Raw genomic sequence first — 13,850 nt, 5'->3', positions numbered from 1 at the left:
GGGGTGTGGCCGCGCTGCGCTCCCCTTGGTCGGGGGCGCGCGGCTGACCCGAAAGTTTGCCTTCTGGTTTGTTCAGAAGTGGAGAAAGAAAAGGCCCGCTCGTGTGAACTTTGAAAAGGGAATGCCCTCTATTCCAGAACTTGGCAAAGAGCGGGGCCTGGCCTCGGGGCCCGCGGGCCGCTCGCGCACGGGGGACATTTCTCCGGAAACGCGCAGCAGGCAGTTGGCGAGCGCGGAGGCAGGTGCGAGCCTGCGCGCGTGACTCAGCGACTAGCAGGTGGCCTTGGCTTTCCAAACGAAGCACTTCCTGGGTTTTCCAGGCTACGCTTTTCAACAAAGGCAGTTTTTTAATTGTACAATTATTTTTTAAACTGTTAAAAAATCTCTTGCATAAATACGAAATAGAATATAAAAATCTCTCATACTTTTAGCTCCTCGAGTGAATTACATGTAATATTTTGGTATGTATCCTCCCATTTTTTTCCCTGTGCTTACCCATGCGTATTTGACATAATTGGGATACTGCCGTGCAAAGATGTATTCTTCCCTTTTCACTTAACATTGTGAATTTTCTCCCATTTTATTAGATATTCTTTTATAACATGATTCTTAATAGCAGCATAAATGTACAAATAAATTGTTCATAAATTTTATGTTTTTCTATATCATTATAGAGTCATCTTTTCTTGCACATGCCTGATTTAAAAATTCTAGAAGTGGGGAACTAATAGGTCAAAGACAGAGTATATTTTTTAAATGTTTTCCAAATTCTCTTCCAGGAAAACGTATTAATTTTCCCTTGAGAAATGCGCATTTTTCCATATCTTTGACAAGACGGGCTATTTTTTTCCAATTTAAAGTCGTTTTTTCTCATCGTTTTGAATTTAATTTCCTAGATTGCTAATTAGCTTTGTTCTTTCACATAGTTATTTATTGCCTGTTTGTATTTTCTTTGTTGTGAATTTGCTTATGTCCCTTTGCCCACTGTTCTATTTGTCCATTTTAAAAAGTCAAGAAATTGGTTTTATTTTACACTGTTGGGGGTCCTCCTTATAAAGTAGACAGTGTTTATGGTTTCTGCCTTTGGGGATATGTTTAGAGAGGCCATGCCACCCCACCCCACCCCAAATTAGATTTTATGTTTGTATTTTTATCAGAAAATGAGTTTTAATAACTAGTAGTGTAAGTACTCCCCCTACACACAGATTCCTTTTTTTCCTCCAAAATTTCTTGGCAAGCATCACTCATTTCTTCTTCCCAGTGAACTTTAGAATTTCTTGTCAATATTTTTTAAATTTCTCACAAATATTTTAAAAACACATTTGAAGAGATATAAGATCCATATCTCTCCACTTGTTTGGTTCTTGTTTTACCTCTCACTGTACAGTTTCTATTTGTAGATTAAATGTATACCTTTTATACTTTTCATGTAATAAAATTCGCAAATATGAAAAAAACACCTGTCAGATCATGTGGTTTTGGGGTTCAGAAAATATAGTCATAGCATATTGTAGAATACACGTCAAGGTTGATGAGTACAGAAGAATGGATTTTTCTATCATCAGTGCGATCAGAAGATACTCCAGTTTCTACCTAAATACTTAGTAATCATAGTTAGTATTTAGAGAGTCCTTATCTTGTGTCAGACACAGGGATAAACTCTTTACATACTATCTCATTTAACCCTCTTAACAACCCTAAGAAACATACTCTTCTAGTCTTGTTTTACAAATGAAACAACTGATACTCAGAGATGTTAAGGAATTTGCCCAAGGCCACACAGCTGGATAGTGGCTGTTAAGAACCTGGCCCCACGCTTAACCCCTAAAGTTGTGTGTGTGGGAAAAGCACCAAGTGTAATTGTGAAATATCTGTTAGTTCATGAGTAAATGTGACACATCTTTTGCTGCTTGATGACTACATTCCCGCTAAAACCCTCACAGGGGACTTCCTGCACAGACTCACAAAGTATCTGCATCGGTCTGTAACCAGTCTCTTAGCAGAAAGGCTCTGGGCTTAACCAGGGCCCTGAACTACTCCCTCACTCCCCAGCCCCCACTGGAAGAAATGTCATCTCGCCCAGTCAGGAGTTCACCACCTGCTCTAACTTCCTCTTTTGGCACAGCCAAAGGAAGCTAAGTATAGTGTGTCTGGGCCTTCGCTCTGCAGACAGAAAATGAGCGGCAAAGGAGTTGTGAGGGATTCGTGAGCCTTTATGCCAGTCAGAAATTCCAGGCCTTGGTATTTGGGACTTCACTCCTCAATATACCTTAGGGAAGGTGGTGCAGCCACCAGCCAGATGGCGTAGCCCAATGGCGATTCTCTCAGCTTTGAGAGAAAGAGAATATGGGACCCGCTGGACAGCAAAAATTGTTAGGGGCCCTGGGGGGATCCATCTTCCCCTCCAGAAGTGCCGGTTCCCTCTACCGGATTAGACGGCAAAGCAGGTGGGCGTGCCAGGGATGAGGGGAACAATGGCTCCAGAAATCCTCCGTGGAGATGCCCAAGTGTAGTTTAGAAGCAGCCCTGTAGCTGCAAGAGGGAAAACCGCACCCACCTCTTGCAGATAGAGTGTCCCAATCCTCCCCACAGGCTTGCACATACATCCAACAAATATTTATTCAATGCCCACCATCTGCCACTGTGCCAGGTGCTGGGCCTTACCATGAGTCAGACAGAAACAGTCCGTGCTGTTTTTCCACAATGTGATGGGTGTTGAGAGGACTTTTAACCCTGGTTTAGTGATGGAAATATCTCTTGGGTTGGTATTTAATATGGAATAAAACCAAATGCTTGTTGACAATTTCTGAGTGATGACTGTTGAAAAGCTGGAGGAGACAAGGGAGCAAGAGAGAAGAGAGGCAACTTCATTCTAATGGAACTTACTTTATTGTGAACTTCTGCTTCCAACAGCATCCCGAAGGCAGATTTGGAAACTCTCACGGAGCTGATCCCAGGTGTTTGCGGGCAATTTGGGGAGGAGACAGTGAGCAGGTACCACCTGGGAGTGCCTCACGCGGGCACAGTCACCTGTGCGAGCTCACACAGCCCTCCGTCCTGTGAGCCCTCCCAGCGTCTGGACCTGGAGAGAGAGCAGCCGCGGCCCAAACTGAGGGAGGCCCTGACTGTCCCAGGCTAGCATCTTGGGTGAAAGGAGTCTTGCTGGGTCATGTGGAAACCCTAAGGAAAAGATCAAAGTGCTCCTACTTCTGCAGTTCTAAATATATCCTTGAATGCATGAACACATGCAGAATGCCTTTCTCCTATAAGAAAAGCTCTAGGTAGGGAGCAAATGTCGCCCCCCAAGCTCTGCTGCACAAGACACTTTTCTGTTGCACATCTAGTTCCAGGAGACTGTTTTTCTAAAAGAAGAAGAACATGGTTGGTCAAGAGGAAACCAGGTAGAGATCTCAGATTTCCTGTGGCGAGCACCAGTGCTTGGGCGCCATGGCTGTGAGGCCCTGCTCACCACTTCGAGCCTCTCCCCATGGCCACTGCGCCCACCTGGCCCCTGCAGCAGCTGCCTCCTACTCTCCCTGCCTCCCCTCTGGCCACCGTGGAGTCCAGTCTCCTGTCCTGATCAACCCTTTTAAACATAGATCAGGTTGCTCACTCCACATGGTGAAAACATGGCAAACCGCTGCCGTGGCCTCTAAGGTTCCACCTGGTCTGCCCGTGCCTGCCTCTCTAACTCCGTGTCACCGAGGTCCTGCTGGACACTGCCCAGCAACAATAGCTTGTTCCCACCATGGGGCCTTTGGAGCTGCTGTTCTCTCTGTCTACAATGCTCTTCCTCTGAATCTTTACAGAGGTCAATCCTTCACTTGATCCAGATTCGGCCTCAAGCATCCTCTCCTCAGATCTCACTTCCCGATGACACTCTCTCCTCTCCACACTCTCACCTGTACACTATATCTCATTCCTGTGGCTGCTGTGACAAATTACCACAACCTTGGTGGCTTAAGACAATACACATTTATTCTCATACAGTTCTGGAGGCCAGAAGTCCAAACTCAGTTTCACTGGGCCGAAATCAAAGTGTGGGCCATGTTCCCTACAGATTCTCCCTGGGAGAATCTGTTTCCTCGCCTTTTCCGGCTTCTAGAGCTGCATTCCACGTATGCCCGGGCTCAGGGCCCTTCCTCATCATCAAAGCCAGCAGAGCAGCATCTTGCTTCAGTCGTCACACTGCCTTCTGTCTCTGCTGCAGTCGGATCTCCCTCCACCTCCCTCTTATGAGGACACTTGTGGTTACATTAGGGCCACCCAGATAATCCAGGATAACTGCGAGGGCAAACACAAATTAAAACTAAGAAAAATAAGTTTTAATACTCCCTGGTGCCAAAAGGGAGAGACTTTCCCTACAGCCACTCCTTTCCTTAGGAAACTTGTCACTGTGGATTTTTCTCTGCCCCATGGAGATGTCTGTAAATCTTTTTGAAAGCTAAATAAGACTCTTGCCAGCTTTACAGCCAAGACTGTCCTTCTCAGGACCTGGGAGCCAGCTCTTTGAAATGTAACCATCAAGGGAGAGGGGGGCCCTGTCTCCCAGGCCCCATGGGAGTGGGGGAGCCTAACTTGGGTGGACGCCTGGTTTCAAATTGCAAAACTACCTCCTGTCATAAAGATAGAAGTGTATTTCTCCTTTGGATAAAGGCAATCTGCCAGCACAGGTGGTCACCCCAATTACCAGGTGAATATAGGATGAACTCTGTGTGACAAATAGTGCTGTCAAGTCCTCTCACCTGAGGACCAGGTGTGGCATCTGCTGGGCTGTATAACGGGGTGAGATTCTTTCTGTCTTTGCAATCTCTTAGCAGAGGGCCTGTGATGTGCATCTCATTCTGGTGTAATGCTTATTCAATAATAAAACTGTTTTCTTTCTCTTATACTTCTGTGGGGAGATTTTCTGGGCTGGCACGAGATTTTGTTTTTAATTATATTTCCCCAACATAATCTCCTCATCTTGAAATTCTTAGCTTAATCACATCTTCAGTCCCTTTTGCCATTTAAGGTAACATGCACCATTCCAGGGATTAGGGCCTGGACAAGGATTAGGCCCGTTATTCAACCCACCACCCACTCCTACCCCATCATCTTCAAGCCCCTCTACTCAGCTTTATTGTTCTTCATAACACTTATCACCTACTTGAAATTATTTAGATATTTATTCATTCAGAAGGCTTTTGTCTAGTTACCCACTACAATATAATGCACAGGAAGGCAGGAATTGGCCTGTCCTTTTACCCTTCGTTGTATAATCAGCCCCTAGAAAGGGGTCAGGCCCACGGAAGGTACTGAGGAAGTGGCTGTGCCCACAGGGAAGAGGAAATGTACGAGCTGCATCCCTCGGTTACTCGAGTCGATCAGACCACAGCGCGTGGCCTCAGCAGCAGTCTGAGCCAGGTGTTTACCGGTAAACTTCAAACTCTCTTCCTTTGGCTACTGCTTGTTAAACAGGTGATGCGAGTCCAGCAGAATTTGTAGTGAGAGAAAAATACCACTTTTTCTTATAGAAAAATTCCAATCAGTACGTGAGTGAGGCAAAAAACAGGAACCTGGAAAAAAACTTGAGTCTATAACTCTCCCACTTGAAGGACTCTGACTGTAGGTAGCAGTGCCTTGAACATATTCTTTTACCTGGAAGATTATTCCAGAATAACTGGAATGCAGGAACCGTTAGGGAACCTCCGGCTGAGAGGGGGCCTGTCGTGGCCAGAGTCACACGCTCGGCAGGGAGCGTGCTCCGCTCCCTGGCAGCCACGTTTACCACCGCTTGGCGGTTTGCTCTTAGGACCATACGTTGCCAGGAAAAGCTGCAACAAATCATCTTGGTGTCTCAGCCATGAGAGAAGGAACTTGATTTCACCTAGAAATCTACATTTCTTCCCTCTCAATGTCAAATCTAATCTATTATTCCAGTGCTATGTCTTTTAACTCCAGACTGGCATCAGATTATATCTTCTTCAATTTAATTCAAAGATGGATTTAGAAGCCAGTGTGTGTCTGATCTTGGCTTAAATTTACTAAAAGCCAAGCTTGATTTGGAAACAGAAGACAATTCTAAACAGAACCTCTGCAAAGTCTTTGCAATTTAGCAGAAGCAGGTGTGTTTTCAAGTGTTCTGTCTCCGTGAGTGGCCAGTGCTGCTGTTTGTGAGCGTGATCTACACACATTTACCAAATAACAAAAATATTACCTCTAACCTTAGCTCATTCCTACCCAGACTCCTCTCCAGTAGAACCACTTGGTGACTTGGAGGAATCAGAGTCTAAACCTGGCTTCAACTCAGTGCCTTCTGATCGGCTCCAAGACCAAAACTGGGTCACAGTTAAATTTGGTGCCTTCAGAGTTGGCCAGTGAAGTCGCAGAGAGTCTCAGAACTGGTTTGCCTTCGCTATCTTAAAACATGAAAAGAGAGTTTCCTCTTAACAGGATTTAAGAAGGTTTATTTTTTGGATGTTATTAGAAATTACAATATAACATCTTTAATGACTTATACAGTAACATTCTATTAAATTCCTACATTCAACAAATAATATACTAAATAAAATTAATTTTAAAAAGAACACTTGAAAAGTATTTAATGTCATAGCACCTAAACTACCCTAAGTGTCTTCCGCTGGCTGAGATGCCGGTATTATCCGTGCCGGCTCTGGTTCATAGTTCCAACAAATACTCAGGTGGTGTATAAAACCATTGCAACAAACTGGCATGATTTATGGGGCAGATAGAGTTAAGAGAAGTTCTCGGGTTAAACCAGGAATCAAAAGTGATTATAGGCTACCACAAATATCTAAGAAAATAATTCCACAGCCTTGTTATTTGAGAAAATAGAGAACTCGCCAAGTTTAAAGCATAAAGGACCTAGTTCATGCTCACTATCTCCATCTAGTGGTAAACCCTTGAGTGAGGTTTAGTGGAATCTGTTGGACATTTGGCTTGGTATTTGCCTTCTGACCACTTTGATTTAGGAAAGTATTTTGCACTCATGAATCTGATTCTTTATATGTACTTTATAAAGGTGCAAATTCCTTGTATTCGTTTGCTGAATTTCCTGGAAAGAGTAATTATAAGTTTCAAAATTTTAATGGAATGTTACATTAATGTTAAGGTGAACCCATTGATTAAAATCTGAGTTTCATTTCCTGCTCCATTAAAACATTAAAAGTGGCATCCTGATTTCTTATATTTTTTGAAGAAACAGTAGGATTCATATGTTTATTCTAGATAAGGCAATTTTAATTTTTTTAAAGCTTGTTATTAGCCATCCTGACCTTCTTCTTTGGCTCACAAAGCACCTGATTATTGTGTCACACAGACGAAAACTTCACTTTTTAAATAATCAGGTTGAGTGCATAGCACCAAGTCTTGGGAAAAGATTTTCTCTCTGCATGTGTACGTGTATGTGTGTGTGTGTACGTTTGCTGAGATTGCCATAACAAAGTACCACACACTCGGCGTCTTACACAACAGATTTATTCTCTCACAGTTCTGGAGGCTGGAAGTCCAAAATCAAGGTGTCAGTAGAGTTGGTTCTTCTGAGGCCCCTCTCCTTGGCTTGTTGATAGTGGAGTTCTCCCTGTGTCCTTACGTGGTCTTCCTTCTGTCTGTGTCCTAATCTCTTCTTATAAGGACACCAGTCTTATTGGATTGAGATCCATCCATATGATCTCATTTTACCGTAATACCTCTTTAAAGTCCGTATCTCCAAATACAGTTACATTCTGAGGTACTCTGGGTTAGGACTTCAAGATATGAATTTTAGGGGTACACAGTTTAGCCCATAACTATAACTATAAACAGATAGGTAAATGATAGATAGATAGATAGATAGATAGATAGACAGAAATTTTTCTCTAAGTAACTCGTAGACTCTGGTTAAACATGGTGGATTACACATGTGTGTTCATCCCTATCCCTTCCAAAACTCCATTAAAATGACAGTAAAGGAATAAAAAGGTATTAATTCAAAAAAGGAAAGAAGATGGCAGAGGAGACAACAGTGGACGAGACACATGACACGTTTTACAAGATGGTGGGGAAGGAACAGCGGTGAATGACTGAGTAGAGCAGAGTTCCTGCAGGGGGGCGGGGGTGATCTAAAGGGAGCAAGAGACTCAATCCACTGAACATTGAGAAGGCTCTGGACCGCGAGGCACCAGGCGCACAGGAGACGGGGAAGAGGCTGGGCACATCAGAGGAACATCCCCACCCCTCCACCGCTGCTGGAGACCAGAGGCTCTACTCTGTAGGATTGGAATCAGGTGAGGGCAATGGCCAAATGAAAACAGGAGGGGAGAGTCCAAGTCCCCTTGCTGATGGTCACTCTTAGCCTCCTGACCCCACTTGGCACCCAGAACACGACCAGCCAGGCTCTACTCACAGGCAAAAGCTCAGAGGACTCTTCTTTGAAACTATAAAGAAAAGATCTATTAATAATATCAATATTTAGGATCATTCAAACGAACAAACAAAAAATCAGGCTTACCACCTGATCAACTTACATTGCAGACTACAATTGACAAGGCCCCAACCTCCCACGGAGCTTTCAATCGGGCATCTGTGGGATGCCTCCAACATGAAAGACCAAAACCACAAACGGACATAAGGAGCAGAATGGAAGTTTTCAAAAAGAAATCCTATATTTACAGGATGGTATTTTTAAATAGGAAAGAGCTTTTTGATTTTTTTTTTAAAAACATAATTGAAATTTTAATTTAAAAATTCAGTAAAAGGTTTGGAAGATAAGGTCAAGAATCTCTCTCAAATTCCTAAGATCAGAAATGAAAGTGGGACATTACTACTGAGTCTACAGAAATAAAAAGTATTATAAGAGAGTACTATGAACAACTGTACACCAACAAATTGGATGACCTAGATGAAATGGACAAATTCCTAGAAACACAAAACCTACCAAGGCTAAGTTACAAGGACATAGAAAATCTGAATTGACCCATAACTAGCAAGGAGATTGAGTCAGGAATCAAAAACCTGCCAACAAAGAAAAGCCCAGGACCAGATGGCTTCACTGGTGAATTCTACCAAACATTTTAAAGAACTAACACCAATCCTTCTCAGACTTTTCCAAAATATTGTAGAGGAGGGAACACTTCCTCAATCATTCTATGAGGCCAGCTGAAAAGCCATTTGAAATTCTCTGTCTTTGAAGGTTGTGTTGCAACTATTTTTCTCCCAATTTGGTATTTATCTTTTGAATTTTTATGCTGATTTTTTTTTTTACCATGGAGAAACATTTGATAATCGTGAAGTCAAAGTCATCGATCCTTTCATTTATGACATTTAGGTTTTGCATTACACTTCCCCAGTGTGAAATTAAGCAAATAAACAAAATCCTCATATTGTCATCTGGTACATTTAATTATTTCATTCATCTGGAATTTATCATCGTATAAAAAGTGAGGTAGAGAACCAATATTATTCTTTTTTCCCCACAAGGCTAGCCATATATCCCAACAGCATTGACTGGATAACACATCTTCTTCCTAAAGATCCGAAATGGCACCTTTATCATATACAAAATTCTCGTATGTATTTGGATCTATTTTTGATGTTCCTATTCTGTTCCATTGATTTGTCTATTCATTTGTTAATACCATAGTTTTCATTATTTTAGATTTTTATTATGTTTTAATATCTAACAGGACATCTGGGCATCTAATAGGACAACATTACTCTTATTTTCATAAGATTTCTGGCTATTCTTGCTTGTTTATTTTCCTTATTAATGTTAGAATCAATTTGTCTTTTCTTGTTAAATTTAGATATTAATTACATCTTTATAATATTGATTCTTCCTATCTCTTTATTCTAGGTTTCTTTCATATCCCTCAGTATCATTTAAAACTTTTCAATACTCCTTGTGTTTTTTATTAAGTTCAGTCCTAGAAATTTAACCTTTTTTGTTACTGTTAATGGGATTTTAAAAAATTATATTTCTAATTCTTTTATGTATAGGAAGCCTATTGATTTTGTATATTAATTCCATATTCTGTCACCTACTAAATTCTCTCATAGTTGCCAATGATTTATCCCTGTTAATTCTCTTGGATTTGGTAGGCATACAATCCTATCATTTGCAAATAATGATATTTTTCACTCTACCTTTCAAATTTTTTTATCATTGATTTTTCATGCCTGCCTAATTACATTGGCTAGTATTTCTGTAAAAATGTAAAATAATAGTAATAGAAGACTTCCTTTTCTTGATCCTGAATCATCTTGATGGGAAAGTTTTTTATTTTTCACCATTATGTTGGTGTATATATATATATAATTATGTTAAGTATGTTGCTGTATATATAATTATGTTAATATGTTGGTATATATATATAATTATGTTAAGAAGGTATTTATAATTTCCTATGTTATCAAAGGTTTGTTTTTTAATTAGAAGAAGATATTGAATTTCTTCGAATGTTCTGTCAGGATCTTTGACAATGATTATATGAGTTTTTTCCCCTTTGACTGATTAATATGGTGTCTTATATTAATGGATTTCTTCAAATTTCTCTTTTCTAATTCGTACTTTATTTTTATTTGTTTCTTCCTTTTCTTTTCCAGTTTAGTTAGTTCTTCTCCTAGTCTCTTGAGTTAATACTTAATTCGTTTATTTTCATTTTTTTAAGTAAAGAAAAGTATTTAATTTGCACTTTTTGAGATATAGCTCATTGATTCTGATATATAATGTTTTCATTATTATTATTTTTAGGAATTCTGCAATCTGCTTTTCTTCCTCTTGGATCCAAGAATTATTTAAAAGAGGTGTTTTGGGCTGGCCCCGTGGCTTAGCTGTTAAGTGTGTGCGCTCTGCTACTGGCAGCCCGGGTTCGGATCCCGGGCGCACACCGATGCACCACTTGTCCGGCCATGCTGAGGCCGCGTCCCACATACAGCAACTAGAAGGATGTGCAACTATGACATGCAACTATCTACTGGGGCTTTGGGGAGAAAAAGGAGGAGGATTGGCAATAGATGTTAGCTCAGAGCCGGTCTTCCTCAGCAAAAAGAGGAGGATTAGCACGGATGTTAGCTCAGGGCTGATCTCCCTCACACACAAAAAAAGAGGTGTTTTGCTTTTTTTTATTGCCAAGTGGTAGGATTTTTTTTTGTAATTTCTAGTTTTATTATTAATGTCTCTTTCAATAATCAAGTTAACAAAAGGTATAAGAATCACATGCTTTGATTAAAAGCCAAACCTCAGGATTTAGCATCAGAAAATATTACTTTGCAAAGTCTTTTCAGGACCACCTGCCATTCCTGCAAACAGGTCCTGGGCATGTTCTTAGTCACAAAGAGCTAACGTTCCATCACGGAAACATGAAAACTAAGGCACATACTCAATTCTACAGCAATCCATGAGACTGAGTTCCTTGTGCATCCCCCTTTATATTCTGAAATTTGTTTTCAATGAATGAACGAAAGGAAAGACGCTTCCCTGGTGCAAAAAGAAAGAACGAAAGAAAGGGAAGGAGGGAGGGAGGGAGGAAGAACAGATAAACAGGAATGAGCAATCTTGTGGAAGGCAGTGTGCCTGCCCCACTGCAGGTCTCCTGCCTGGGAGGGCTCTGGGGCCAGGAGGGCCAGCGGAAGGGGTCCTCTGTGGCCAGGTGGCACACGCCTACCTGCATCTAGCCCCACCTTTTTCTGCTGTCCTCCTCCAATCTCTCCACTGCCCATCTGATTCCATTCCCTCCCATCTCAGAAACCTTGCCTTATTGATTACTCCTCTTCTATCCAATTAAAACAAAACAAACCGCACCCTCCCTTGACCCAGCTTCTCCCCAGCCCGGCCAGCTGTTTACCTTCTCCTCCTTCCCCTCACAGCAAATGTCTAGGAAGCGTTGCCCACACTTTCAGCTCGGTTGCCTCCCTCTCAAGTCTTCTCCACACCTTCACTGTTGCTTCTGCACCCACTCCCCGACCCCCCACTGCCAGCTCTTGCTAAGGTCACCCCGGACTCATTAAGTCCAATGGTTTCGGTTACCAGCTTAGTGGACCTCTGAGCACACAGTGCCGACGCCACCTCCTCCTCAAAACCTCCTCTTCCCGGCTTCTGTGACACCTGATCTCCTACAATCTAGTCCTTGCTCCCATCCTAATCTCTCTGCTCTGATCTCTACCTCTATGCAGATGATGCCAAATTTTCCATGTGCAGCCAGGGCTATCCATGCATCTCCATGCTGCTCACCCAGCATCTCCACTCACACACCCCACAAACACTCAAATGTCTCTTCTCAGGGCCTCCCCCTCCCGCGTCCCCCTCTCCCTGAGGGCCATCACCATCCCCACTGTTGTACAAGTCAGAAACCTGGAATTCACTCCTGCTACCCCTCTCCGTCAAGCCCACCTTCAATCTATCCCACGCCCTGCTGCTTGTGTCTCCTCGGGATGTCTGTTAGCTTCTACTTCTCTCCATCTTCCCTGCCCCCATTTTGTCCCAGCCACATTCATCTCTCACCTGGACAACCACAACTGTCTCCCACCAGGTCGTCCTGCGCCCAGACTTGTCTCCTCTCATCCACTCGCCACACAACCGCCAGAGTGAGCTTTCAAAAATGCTATTTGTTTTGTGACTTCAAGAGTTTTTAAAATTATTTTTATATTTTAATAGACAAATTATACACAAGATATGAAATTTTAAAAATATGGAAGGTATACTGTTTCCCCCTCTCCTCTTGCCTCAGCCAGACAGTTCCTCTCCTCAGAGGCAACCACTCTTACAAGTTTCCTGTTTTTCCTTCTAGAAATATTCCATGCATTTATGAACATATGTGGGTACACATCGTTCATAACCAGCATTTGACATGTGGTTAGCGTGACTGAGGTATTGGAGTTTCAGAACAAGAGACTAATGTTTCCCGTATTGCTTCATTCCACTGTCTGATGCATATTGAAAATATTTGTGCTCACTTTTCTGAACAGACTCTATGCTAGTGTCATGGACACAGTTGTTACAATTGTTCAGTATTTAAGCGCAAATGCTATGAAACATTGCCAGTTTATGGGACTGTTGAAAGAAATAAAAGACAATGAATTTAATAATCTTTTCTTCGCCAATGCACATTGGTTGAGTCATGCAAGGGTTTTACCAAGATTTACTGTATTGTTAACTCCAAGATTTTCTTGAAACAGAAAAATGCTAACCAAATATTCAATAATGAAAGATAAAAAATGGTCATTGTAAGTTTTCTCACCAATATCACATTTATCAAGGTAAATTTGAAGCTCCGGGGAAAGGAAAAGCTCATTTGTGACCTAGCCAGACAAATATAAGAATCTCAAATTATTTTAATAATAATGATCAATAGTTATAATTTTACACACTTTCCTCACATGAATCAATATATAAAGGATTTTAATCATAACAGACAGCATTATGTAAATTGGCTGCAAAAATTACAGGAAAAATTTGAAGAATACTTGGTTGATATTGATAAATTCAGAGTTGTTTTGAATTTGTGTTAATTATACTGAGTTGACACAAGAGTTAGTGAATTGACTTAACTTGGAGAGGTATAGTTTTGAAACTGATATGCTTTTGCTTCAAGGTCATATCAGTTCTTCTAAAAACCATAAACTAGTTTTGTCCATGTGGTTGTGAATGTTAAAGGAAAACGTCTTGGTACTCAGTTCAGTTACTGGAAAACCTTGAAGTCAGTTTGAAACAACCTGGATATGTGACTCTCCATTTTCAGCTGTGATGCCTGGGAAGGTCATTAACCATCATCAAATAGCTCAGCCCTGCTGTTGCCCTGGGTTGGGATGTGTCACCTGGGGCTGATCTCCGGAATGTGCACTAAGGGGCCCCAACACACCCCCACCCATGA

The sequence above is a fragment of the Diceros bicornis genome, chromosome 3, assembly GCF_020826845.1.
Source record: "Diceros bicornis minor isolate mBicDic1 chromosome 3, mDicBic1.mat.cur, whole genome shotgun sequence".
Classification (NCBI taxonomy): domain Eukaryota; kingdom Metazoa; phylum Chordata; class Mammalia; order Perissodactyla; family Rhinocerotidae; genus Diceros; species Diceros bicornis.
The sequence above is the reverse complement of the archived record's forward strand: the minus strand, read 5'-3'. Positions refer to the sequence as shown.